Consider the following 12107-nt stretch of genomic DNA (forward strand, 5'->3'; position numbering starts at 1 on the left):
TTGCTACTACGTATTTTGGATTTCCCTTGAACTGTACTGCTGCCTGGTTTCATTCCGCCCTGTTGTGTCTGTGTCTCCCCCCAGGACTTCTGGACCACCCACCACCGGCTTCATAGGACGCATCGCTGCCACTGGGGGGCACAGACCCAGCGCATTGGACGGGATCCCTGTTACCCCTGGAGCCTTCATTCACTCCCTACTTCCCTTTCCTTAAGTTTAATAAACTTTCTGGTGTGACGCAATTGTGGTCCCCTGGTCGTCTGTCTGAATCGTGACAGTACGATCTGACCATTATGGACTCAGCGCACACTTTCCCGACATGGAAACCGATGAGCATGAGCAGCAGTTCCAGCAGCAGCAACAACAACTCGCCATGATCATTCAACTCCTCACCAACCTTACCCCAGCCAGTCTGCCCACCAGCCCAGCCCCGAGTTACCTGCCCCGGTCATTGCAGGCCGGCTGCTCCGAACCCAAGATTGGAAACCCCGAGCGGTTCAACGGCGATTCAACCCAGGTCCGGCCATTCCTGACTAGCTGCCGACTTCAGTTCTCCTTGCAGCCAAGGACCTTCGCCACGGAGGGGGGCTAAAGTTGGTATGCCATCACTCACCTGACGGGCCGAGCTCGACTCTGGGGAACAGCAGAGTTCGAACGTCAAACCCCCGCATGTGCAACCTTCGACCTGTTTGCTGAGGAGATGCTGAAGGTGTTTGACCTGGATTCACCCACCGCAGAGGCGTCTCGTGAACTGTTCAGTATTCGACAAGGCAGACGTACAGTCGCAGACCATTCCATCGACTTCCGAACCCTGGCTAGACGAAGTTCTTGGAACACACCATCGTTGGTGGGACGCGTTCTTCCATAGTTTGGCTGACTATATCAAGGGCGAGTTGGTCTCCCATGAACTGCCTTCCACTCTTGATGAAGCCATCGCACTGACTGTCAGGATCGACAGAAGGATACAGACCCGTCGTGCAGTGAGAGGGGGCGCCAAGGTCCACCTACTACCGGCATTCGGAGAGATCCGACTGGGCTCCTGTCATCTACTGCCACTCACCCAGGTCAGCTTGATCAGTCTGAGCCCTGCGGAGATTGGGCGAGCCTCCTCACTCCTGCAGAGCGCCAGCGCCGCTCACCTCAAACCTCTGCCTCTATTGTGGAGGTGATGGACATCGTGTGGTAACCTGCCCTTTAAAGGGCCGAAGCTCACCGGGCGTAGGGGAGCCCGGTTGAGTTCAATGACCATCCAGTCCTCCGACCGCAAACCCCTGCTGCAAGTTCACCTCCGCCTCTCTGACTCAACTCACACCCTGGCTGCTCTGGTGGATTCTGGCGCCGAAGCCAACATAATGGACATCAAGCTGGCACGCCAACTGGGACTGGAGAACCTCCGTTTGACACCTCCTATTCCTGCCCGGGCACTGGACGGACACTTACTCGGATCGGTCACTCATGTCACGTCCCGGTCTCGATGGGTCTGTCCGGAAACCATCAAGAAACTATCCAGTTTCACCTGCTCCCCCTCTCCAGGCCAACCCTCATCCTGGGTTACCCATGGCTCCGCCGGCACAACCCTCAGCTCGACTGGGTGACCTGGGGGTGATCAGGGAGTGGGGAGAGGACTGCCACCGAACCTGCCTGCTTGCTGCCGCACTACCCCCTCGGCCAGTACCTACTAACTCCGCTCCTGACCTCTCCAATGTCCCCAGAATGATACCATGGTCTCAGAGAGGTGTTTAACAAAGCAAGAGCCACATCTCTGCCCCCTCACCGACCCGTACGACTGTGCCATCGACCTCCCTCCCTGGAACAGCTCCTCCAAGGGGTCGTCTTTATGCGTTGTCTGCTCCTGAAAGAAAGTCCATGGAGGACTACATCAATGGCTCTCTGTCCGCAGGATTAATCCGTTCATCTTCATCTCCCTGCTGGTGCTGGCTTCTTCTTTGTGGGGAAGAAGGACGGATCTCTTCGCCCCTGCATCGACTACAGGGGACTCAACGACATCACAGTGAAAACCGTTACCCTCTGCCTCTGCTCACCTCTGCTTCGAGTTGCTCCAGGAGCCACTGTTTTTACCAAGTTGGATCTCAGAAACGCTACCACCCTAGTGCGGATCCGGGGAGGGAGATGAATGGAAACTCGCATTCAATACACCAACAGGCCACTACGAGTATCTGGTTATGCCTTTTGGCCTCACCAATGCTCCTGCTGTGTTCCAGGCTCTAGTGAATGATGTACTGCGGGACATGTTAAACAAGTTTGTCTTCGTTTACCTGGATGACATCTTAATTTACTCCAGAAACCTGTCTGAACACACCCGCCATGTCCAGCAAGTCCTTCATCGTCTTCTGGAGAATTCCTCTACGCCAAGGCAGAGAAATGTGAGTTTCATCGTCAAGACAGTGGCCTTCCTGGGGTACATAGTGGCAGAAGGAAGTATCCAAATGGATCCTGCCAAAGTATCAGCAGTCACTTCATGGCCCAGTTCCGGAGAACAGAAAGAAGCTGCAACAGTTTCTGGGGTTTGCTAACTTCTAGTGGAAGTTTATCCGGAACTACAGTACCGATTGCCCTCTCACTGCTCTAACCAGCACCAAGCAACCCTTCACCTGGACCCCCAGCAGCCGACAAAGCCTTCAGTACCCTCAAGGTGAGGTTCACCTCCGCTCCCATCCTCCAGATGCCTGATGTGGACCGGCAATTCATTGTGGAGGTGGACGCCTCGGATGTGGGAGTTGGTGCTGTGATTTCTCAGTGGGCTGCGGAGGATAGGAAGCTCCATCCCTGTGCCTTTTTCTCACGCGTCGGTTGTCCCCCTCTGAGTGCAATTACGACATAGGGAACCGTGAGCTGCTGGCTGTGAAGCTTGCCTTGGAGGAGTGGCGTCACTGGCTGGAGGGGTCCACCATTCCATTTCTCGTTTGGACCGATCATAAGAACTTGGAGTACATCCACACGGCCAAACGGTTGAACTCAGGCAGTCCGCTGGGCCCTGTTCTTCACCAGGTTTAATTTCACTCTGTCTATACCGGCCTGGATCACGCAACACCAAGCCAGACGCCTCTCCCGTCAATTCCAGAAGGATGACAACCCCTCCAAGGATCCTGTGTCGATTCTGCCAAGTCCCGCATCGTTGCAGCTCCTGACCTGGGCTGTTGAGGAACAGGTGCTGGAGGCTCTCCGTAACCAGCCAGGTCCCAGCACTTGCCCAGCTGACCGTCTTTTTGTCCCCGAAGACCTGAGGTCCCAGGTCATTCAGTGGGACATGACTCCCGCTTAGCTTGTCACCCTGGCTCCACCCGCACTTACAACCTGCTCGCCTTAGAGGTTCTGGTGGCCCTCTCTGAGGAAGGATGTCGGGAATTCGTCCAAGCCTGCCCCATCTGCAACCAACACAAGTCGTCCTGCCAGCCCCCAGCCGGATTGCTGCAGCCCCTGCCTGTGCCCAGACGTCCCTGGTCTCACATCGCCCTTGACTTTGTCACGGGGCTGCCCCCTTCAAGTGGCATGACCGTCATTCTCACCATCGTTGGCCGTTTCAGCAAGATGGCACACTTCATTCCTCCCCAAGCTCCCAACCGCTAGGAGACCGCCAGGTGGTCCTGGAACACGTCTTCCGGATCCACGGACTGCCAAGGGATGTTGTTTCGACCGTGGTCCACAATTCTCCTCCGCTTTTGGAAGGAGGTTCTGTCACCTGCTGGGAGCCACAGTCAGTCTGACTTCCGGATTCCATCCCCCAATCCAATGGGCAGTCAGAGCGGGCTAATCAGGAGCTCGAGAAGGCACTGCGAGTGCATGACTTCACGCAACCTCCACTCCTGGTCGCAGCAATTGACATGGGTGGAGTACGCACACAATTCTCTGACCTGCTCTGCCATCGGTATGTCCCCTTTCTAATGTGTTTATGGATACCAGCCTCCTCTATTTGCCAGCCAGGAGGAGGAGGTTACTTGCCCATCTGCACTTGCTTTTGCCCGTCGATGTCGCCGCACCTGGTCACAAGCCCGAGCCACACTCCTCAGGTCCGTTTGCCAGCTACACTCACGGGGCCAACCGTCGGAGAATTCCTGCTCCCACCTACCATGTTGGTCAAAGGGTGTGGTTGTCATCGAAGAACCTGCCACTCAGGGTGGAGTCGCGAAGCTGGCACCTCGGTTCATTGGCCCATTCCCTATCATAAGAGTGATTAGCCCAACTGCTGTCCGGCTCCAACTGCCTAATTCCCTGAGGGTGCCCCACTTTCCATGTGTCTAAGATTAAGCCCATCCATGAGAGTCCGCTGGTCCCTGCTGCGCCTGGTCCTCCTCCTCCACGGCTCGTCGATGGTGGCCTGGTTTACACCGTCCGCCGCCTGCTTCGGTCCAGACGGAGGGGTAGGGTCTCCAGTACCTCATTGACTGGGAGGGCTATGGACCTGAGGAAAGGACCTGGGTGCCAGCTAGTCGGATTGTGGATAGGACTCTCATCACCGCTTTCCACCAACGGCATCCTGATCAACCTGCAATCCGTAGGGGCCGCCCCAGAGGGGTCCCTAACCGTCCGGCCCGCTCGGCTTCCTGTCCTGTGCCTGATCCTGTCTCGGGACCTGTCCCATCTCCCGACCACGGCCCTCCGGCTTCCTCCGAGGATGAGGACGTTCACTCGGACCGTTCGGAGGAAGCCTCCTCCGGCTCCCTCCTCCCGCCCGGCGTGGTGTTGCTCTTGGGACTTCTGGGGCCGTCCCCTTGGGGGGGTTCTGTCATGAGCCCTCTCACTCCACCGGGTTACCACCTTAATTTGTTTCCACTATCTTCCACTCTGCTCACCTCCCTCTCTCTACTCAGCCTAACTAGCTCCACCTGTCCCTGCTCTGCTCGGCTCTAATTACTCTGCCAGCTGCGCTGCATTACCCACTAACCTCTCCCAGTATTTAAGGCCCTGTCTTTCAGCTCTCCGGTGTCAGATCGTCTGCAAAGCTCACACCCCAGGAACCTGTTTGCTCGCGCTTCTGGCTCACCCTGGTTTTGTGACCCGACCTGCCTGTTTTTGGATACTCTTCTGCCTCAGGAGATCCAGACCTGCTTCTGCCATTACGACTCCTGACTACTCTTCAATCCCGGTAACTCTGACCAGCCTTCTGCCTTGCTACTACGTATTTTGGATTTCCCTTGAACTGTACTGCTGCCTGGTTTCATTCCGACCCTGTTGTGTCTGTGTTCTCCCCCCCAGGACTTCTGGACCACCCACCACCGGCTTCATGGACGATCGCTGCCACTGGGGGCACAGACCCAGCGCATTGGACGGGATCCCTGTTACCCCTGGAGCCTTCATTCACTCCCTACTTCCCTTTTCCCTTAAGTTTAATAAACTTTCTGGTGTGACGCAATTGTGGTCCCCTGGTCGTCTGTCTGAATCGTGACAGTTGGAGGCTATTTTGTAAATGACATCGCCGAAGTCAAGGATCAGTAGGATAGTCAGTTTTACGAGGTTATGTTTGGCAGCATGAGTGAAGGAGGCTTTGTTTCGAAATAGGAAGCCGATTCTAGATTTAACTTTGGATTGGAGATTCTTAATGTGAGTCTGGAAGGAGAGTTTACGGTCTAACCAGACACCTAGGTATTTGTAGTTGTCCACATACTCTAGGTCAGACCCGTCGAGAGTAGTGATTCTAGTCGGGTGGGCGGGTGTCAGCAGCGTTCGATTGAAGAGCATGCATTTAGTTTTACTAGTGTTTAAGAGCAGTTGGAGGCTACTGAAGGAGTGTTGTATGGCATTGAAGCTCGTTTGGAGGTTTGTTAACACAGTGTCCAATGAAGGGCCAGATGTATACAAAATGGTGTCATTTGCGTAGAGGTGGATCTGAGAGTCACCAGCAGCAAGAGCGACAACATTGATATACACAGAGAAAAGAGTCGGCCCGAGAATTGAACCCTGTGGCACCCCCATAGAGACTGCCATAGGTCCAGACAACAGGCCCTCCGATTTGACACATTGAACTCTATCTGAGAAGTAGTTGGTGAACCAGGCGAGGCTAACAACAACAAACCAATCATTTTGAATCCCCTGATCTTACATTTACTTCCCCTGATGTCTATGACGTCTAAGGATAAGCCCGCCAGTTAGTTAGTTCTACTTGGCAAACCCATCTGTTTGAAATAACCCTGTCCCTTCTATCCATCGTTAAGGCTGGGGTGTCAAACGTCCGGCCCGCAAACAGGTTTAATCCGGCCAGCGAGATGATTTTGTAAAGTATAAAAATGTGCTGCAATTTTTCAATAAAATAAACTGCTGTTCCAATTGCGTCCACTGGATGGCAATAGCAATTGTGTTAAGCAAGCAAACTGTTTATACCGGGGCAGAGCAAGTAGGTCAAGCAAGTGCAGCCAGTCCGGATGAGCTACTTTGTTTTGCCCGCGATATTTATTACGGCTTCTACTTTTAACATTATGTGCTTTGGCACCCTCATTGCCCCAATATGTCTCTGTCAAAAAAGAGAAAAGTGGACGCAGAGTGCAGAGTGTTCCAAGAAAAATTGTCATCCTATTTATTCACGGAATTGAATGGGAAAGCTGTATGTTTGGTGTGTTCACAGTATGTTGCAGTGCTGAAAGAATATAACCTTTGTCGCCACTATGTGAGTCTTCATGCCGACAAATATAACAACTTTCAAGGACAGCGGAGAAGAGAGAAGGTGAATGAACTGTTGGCGGGTCTGAAGAAACAGCAGTCTGTGTTTACTCACAGCCGAGACATCAGTGACGCTGCAGTGAAAGCTAGCTACCTCATTGCTAATGAAATCGCAGTGGCTTCAAAACCATTTAGTGAGGGTGAATTTGTAAAAACATGCATGATGAAGGCAGCGGAGATTGTGTGCCCTGAAAAGCGCCAGGCTTTTTGCAAATATCAGCCTGACAAGAAACACAGTTGCAGACAGGATTTCCGATCTTTCAGTGGATTTGGACAGCCAGTTGAAGCAAAAGTAAAGTCATTTATTGTGTTTTTCGGTTGCAATTGATGAAAGCACGGACATTACAGATGTTGCACAACTGGCCATTTTCATCCGCGGAGTTGATGACACATTGACCGTCACCGAGGAGTTCGTGGAGTTGGTGCCGATGACAGATACAACGACAGCAGCTGATATTTTCACCGCACTCGTCGGCGCGCTGGACAGGGTCGGAGTGGACTGGTCCCGCGCTGTCAGCCTGGCTGATCGGGAAAAAAGCATGCGTTGTGACAAAGTTCAGAGAGAAAGTGCAATCTGCAAATGGAGGACGTGATTTTTGGACTTTTCACTGTATTTTGCACCAGGAGGCTTTGTGTTGCAAGTCATTAAAGATGGATAACGTCATGAAGGTGGTCATCCAAACTGTTAATTTCATCCGATCCAGAAGCCTGAATCACCGTCAGTTTGACAGCCTTCTCAGAGAGAAAGACCACATCTATGGCCTGCCATACCACACTGAGGTAAGATGGTTAAGCCGAGGTGCTGTGCTGAGGCGTTTCTTTGATTTACGAGAAGAAATTGAACAGTTCATGGAAGAAAAGGGCAAACCAGTGTTAGAATTTCATTCCGCAGAATGGATGCAGGACCTTGCATTTATGGTGGATGTTACAGAGCACCTGAATAACTTGAACAAACAGCTGCAAGGGCGCAACAGAGTTGTCACGCATTATTATGACAGCATACGTTCTTTCAAGTTGAAGCTGTCATTGTGGGAGACGCAACTCGCCGGTGGTGATGCAGCTCACTTCCCCTGTCTGAAAAATGTGTGCGCAACCCAACATGTGGCAGACATGAAGCGGTTCAAAGATAAAATAATGGGACTGTTACGGGAGTTTGAGCAACGCTTTCAGATTTTTGGTGAACTGGAGAAAGACTTCAAAGTTTTTTGCTCGCCATTCACTGTGAATCCCTCTGATCTGCCCGTCAGCATCCAACTTGAAATAATAGACTTGCAGTGTGACTCGGATTTGAAGGGCAAATTTGCCGCAGCTGGCTTGGACACATTTTATCAGAATCTCTTGCCAGGTTACCCCAACTTGACAGCCCTCGCTGCAAAACTGTTGTGCATGTTTGGAACCACATATCTTTGTGAGCAAGTTTTCTCTGTAATGAGCATAAATAAAACAAAGCTGCGCTCAAGGCTCACGCACAAGCACTTGAATCACATCCTGAAGTTGGCTGCCACTCAGGATGTGATGCCTGATATTGATGCGCTGGTGAAAGCTAAAAGATGCCAGGTATCAGGAGTCAAATAAACTATGCAACCCCACTTAAAGTGCTGCATGAGACACCCTGATATACTTCTGTGAATCACTGAGGCATTGTGTGTTTGTGTGTTCTTTGTCCTCAGAATGTTCAAATAACTTGAGGTGTTTTATGATTAATAGTGATGTTGTGCTTTTGGACACACTGTCCTCAGGCTCCAGCTTTATGTTTATATGTTTTTATGTTGATGTTGTTTTTAATTGATTTTATTTTATTTATATATTTAACCTATTCTTGACTCTGTGGTTCTTGCACTTGTTTGGGGAACAGGATTTCATTATTTTTATCTACATTTCTGCCTGAGAAATGACCCCCTGATATAGTTCTGTGATCTGTGAAACAGTTTGTCAATCACTGAGGCATTGTGTGTTTGTGTGTTCTTTTTCTTTAGAATTTTCAAATAAACTTGACGTGTTTTATGATTAATAGTGATGTTGTGCTTGTACTATTTTGGACACACTGTCCTCAGGCTCCAGCTTTATGTTTTATGTTGATCGTATTAAAACAAAGAAAACAATCTGAAGTTGTTGTTTTTAAGTTATATATACCATGATTTTACCGGTCCAACCCACTTGGGAATAGATTTTCCTCCATGTGGCCCCTGAGCTAAAATGAGTTTGACACCCCTGGTTTAAGGTGTGGGACAAGAGTGACAATGGAGAGTGTAACGGCACTGCCAGTTGGAAGGTAGCTAGCTAACGTTTCTGTTCATTTTCAGTTTATCAGTATGACCATCACAATTAGACACATTTCTATTTCATAAGAGACAAACGCGGTATAATTTTACTGCTGAAGAAAAGTCTGAACTAACTAGGCTACATAAAGACAAATGCTTTTACTTTATTGTGTGTTGAAAGCAGAGGTGGTTGATGACATCATACTTTATTCTCTCTGTCCAGACCCATAGTGGATCAGTGTGGAGGGTGACCTGGGCCCATCCAGAGTTTGGTCAGGCGCTGGCCTCCTGCTCCTTCAACCAGACCGCTGCTGTGTGGGCGGTCACTGGGTGAGAACTGAGGAGAAGGAGAGAGTCAGTTAAAGGAGAAGTTTACCCAAAAATACAGAAACTCACAAGTGATTCCATACATTGAAACTAGTTCAGTGGAGTTTGCCCTCTCTCTCCCTGTAGTGCTGTACTGAAACAGCTGCGAAAATGAGTCACGTGCCTCGTTGCTGGAAGCAGGCCTAGCTCTGCTCCGCTGCCAGTGAATTCATGATTCAGAAATCTGTGAAGTGTGGACAAATTCATTCTTTTATTGAAAAGAGTACGGCCGAATGAGCTATTTTTGTCAGAAGTGCTATCGGTTTTGAGTCAGCAAAAGTGTACTTTTCCACCTAAAACATTTGCGATTATTTTACATCATTATTTTATGTAGCCAACTGCTACGGCAGCAGAGATGGGTAACAAGTGCACATGTGCACCCTCGTGGGGGGAACCCTGCTGCATAGATGTTTGGGGGGGAGAAGGAGCTGTTGCGAAAGTTGATAGTTAGGCAAATCGCAGGTAAAGTCAGATACGTGAAGTGGAAAAAGAGATGGTAACAAGAACAAGATGTTTTTAGGTCCCTGGCTGCACTTTATACAGGAAATCATGGGAAGAAGGCACCGAATTGCACTGTTTTCCGATAAAAAATACACAGAGATGCAGAAGATGGTTAGTACCAATTAGAAATGGTAAATATGATGTAAACACTCCTGCAGACAACCTTGCATCACTGCGTGTATGTAGCAAGCACTTCAGCGACGAGGCATATGAACGAGATATGCAATCTGAAATGACCAAAACATGAAGGATACTAAAATATACAACTGTTGCTACTGTATGTCCATGACTGGATCTGGAGCAGTGCCAAAATACAAAGGTGTGCTTGAGGGGAGAAAGTGACAAAGCAAGCGTGAGGACACTGCGGAGGTATGTAGCCGAGCCTGACGGATTTCTGAATCATGAATTCACTGGCAGCGGAGCAGAGCTAGACCTGCTTCCAGCAACGTCACCCGTTTTCGCAGCTGTTTCAGTACAGCACTACAGGGGGAGAGAGAGGGCAAACTACACTGAACTAGTTTCAATGTATGGAATCACTTAAGAGTTTCAGGATTTTGGGTAAACTTCTCCTTTAACAGAGACAACTCAGTCACTGGGTGAGCTGTGGAGAAGGAGAGATCGGTTAATATAGAGGACTCAGTCACTGGGTGAGAACTGTGGAGAAGGAGAGATCGGTTAATGTAGAGGACTCAGTCACAGGGTGAGAACTGTGGAGAAGGAGTCTAGATCAGTTAATATAGAGGACTCAGTCACTGGGTGAGAACTGTTGAGAAGGAGAGTGTAGATCAGTTAACAGAGAGGACTCAGTAATAGGGTTAGAACTGTGGAGAAGGAAAGTCAGTTTACAGAGAGGACTCAGTTAACAGAGAGGACTCAGTCACATGGTGAGAACTGTGGAGAAGGAGAGAGTATAGATGAGTTAGCGGAGGCGACTCACACTGGGTGAGAACTGTGGAGAAGTAAGGATTCTAGTTGCCGTGAGTGACAACTAACCCTAACCCAGCCCTGAGTGACAAGTGGTTAGTTATCACTCATGGCTGGGTTAGTTATCACTCAGGGCTGGGTTAGTTATCACTCAGGGCTGGGTTAGTTATCACTCAGGGCTGGGTTAGTTATCACTCAGGGCTGGGTTAGTTATCACTCAGGGCTGGGTTAGTTATCACTCAGGGCTGGGTTAGTTGTCAGCCCTGAGTGACAACTAACCCAGCCCTTCTCCTCCCTGCTGAATCCTCCCCCCCCTCCCTCTCTGTGGATGACTTCGTCAACCATTTTGAAAAGAAGGTTGACGACATCCGATCCTCATTTATTAAGTCAAATGACACCGCTGGTCCTGCTCACACTGCCCTACCCTATGCTTTGACTTCTTTCTCCCCTCTCTCTCCAGATGAAATATCTTGCGACTGTGACGGCCGGCCGCCCAACAACCTGCCCGCTTGACCCTATCCCCTCCTCTCTTCTCAGACCATTTCCGAGACCTTCTCCCTTACCTCACCTCGCTTATCAACTCATCCTTGACCGCTGGCTATTTCCTTCCGTCTTCAAGAGAACGCAGAGTTGCACCTTCTCAAAAACCGACACTGATCCCTCTGATGTCAACAACTACAGACCAGTATCCCTTCTTTCTTTTCTCTCCAAAACTCTTGAGCGTGCCGTCTTTGGCCAACTCTCTTGCTATCTCTCTCAGAATTACCTTCTTGATCCAAACCAGTCAGGTTTCAAGACTGGTCATTCAACTGAGACTGCTCTTCTCTGTGTCACGGAGGCTCTCCGCACTGCTAAAGCTAACTCTCTCTCCTCTGCTCTTGTCCTTCTAGACCTGTCTGCTGCCTTTGATACTGTGAACCATCAGATCCTCCTCTCCACCCTCTCCGAGTTGGGCATCTCCGGCGCAGCTCACTCTTGGATTGCGTCCTACCTGACAGGTCGCTCCTACCAGGTGGCGTGGCGAATCTGTCTCCGCACCACGTGTTCTCACCACTGGTGTCCCCCAGGGCTCAGTTCTAGGCCTCCTATTCTCGCTATACACCAAGTCACTTGGCTCTGTCATATCCTCACATGGCCTCTCCTATCATTGCTACGCAGACGGCACACAATTAATCTTCTCCCTTTCCCCCTTCTGATAACCAGGTGGCGAATCGCATCTCTGCATGTCTGGCAGACATATCAGTGTGGATGACGGATCACCACCTCAAGCTGAATCTCGGCAAGACAGAGCTGCTCTTCCTCCCGGGGAAGGACTGCCCGTTCCATGATCTCGCCATCATGGTTGACAACTCCGTTGAGTCCTCCTCCCAGAGTGCAAAGAGC

This window comes from Coregonus clupeaformis, unplaced genomic scaffold (genome assembly GCF_020615455.1).
Source record: "Coregonus clupeaformis isolate EN_2021a unplaced genomic scaffold, ASM2061545v1 scaf0187, whole genome shotgun sequence".
NCBI classification, from domain to species: Eukaryota; Metazoa; Chordata; class Actinopteri; order Salmoniformes; family Salmonidae; genus Coregonus; species Coregonus clupeaformis.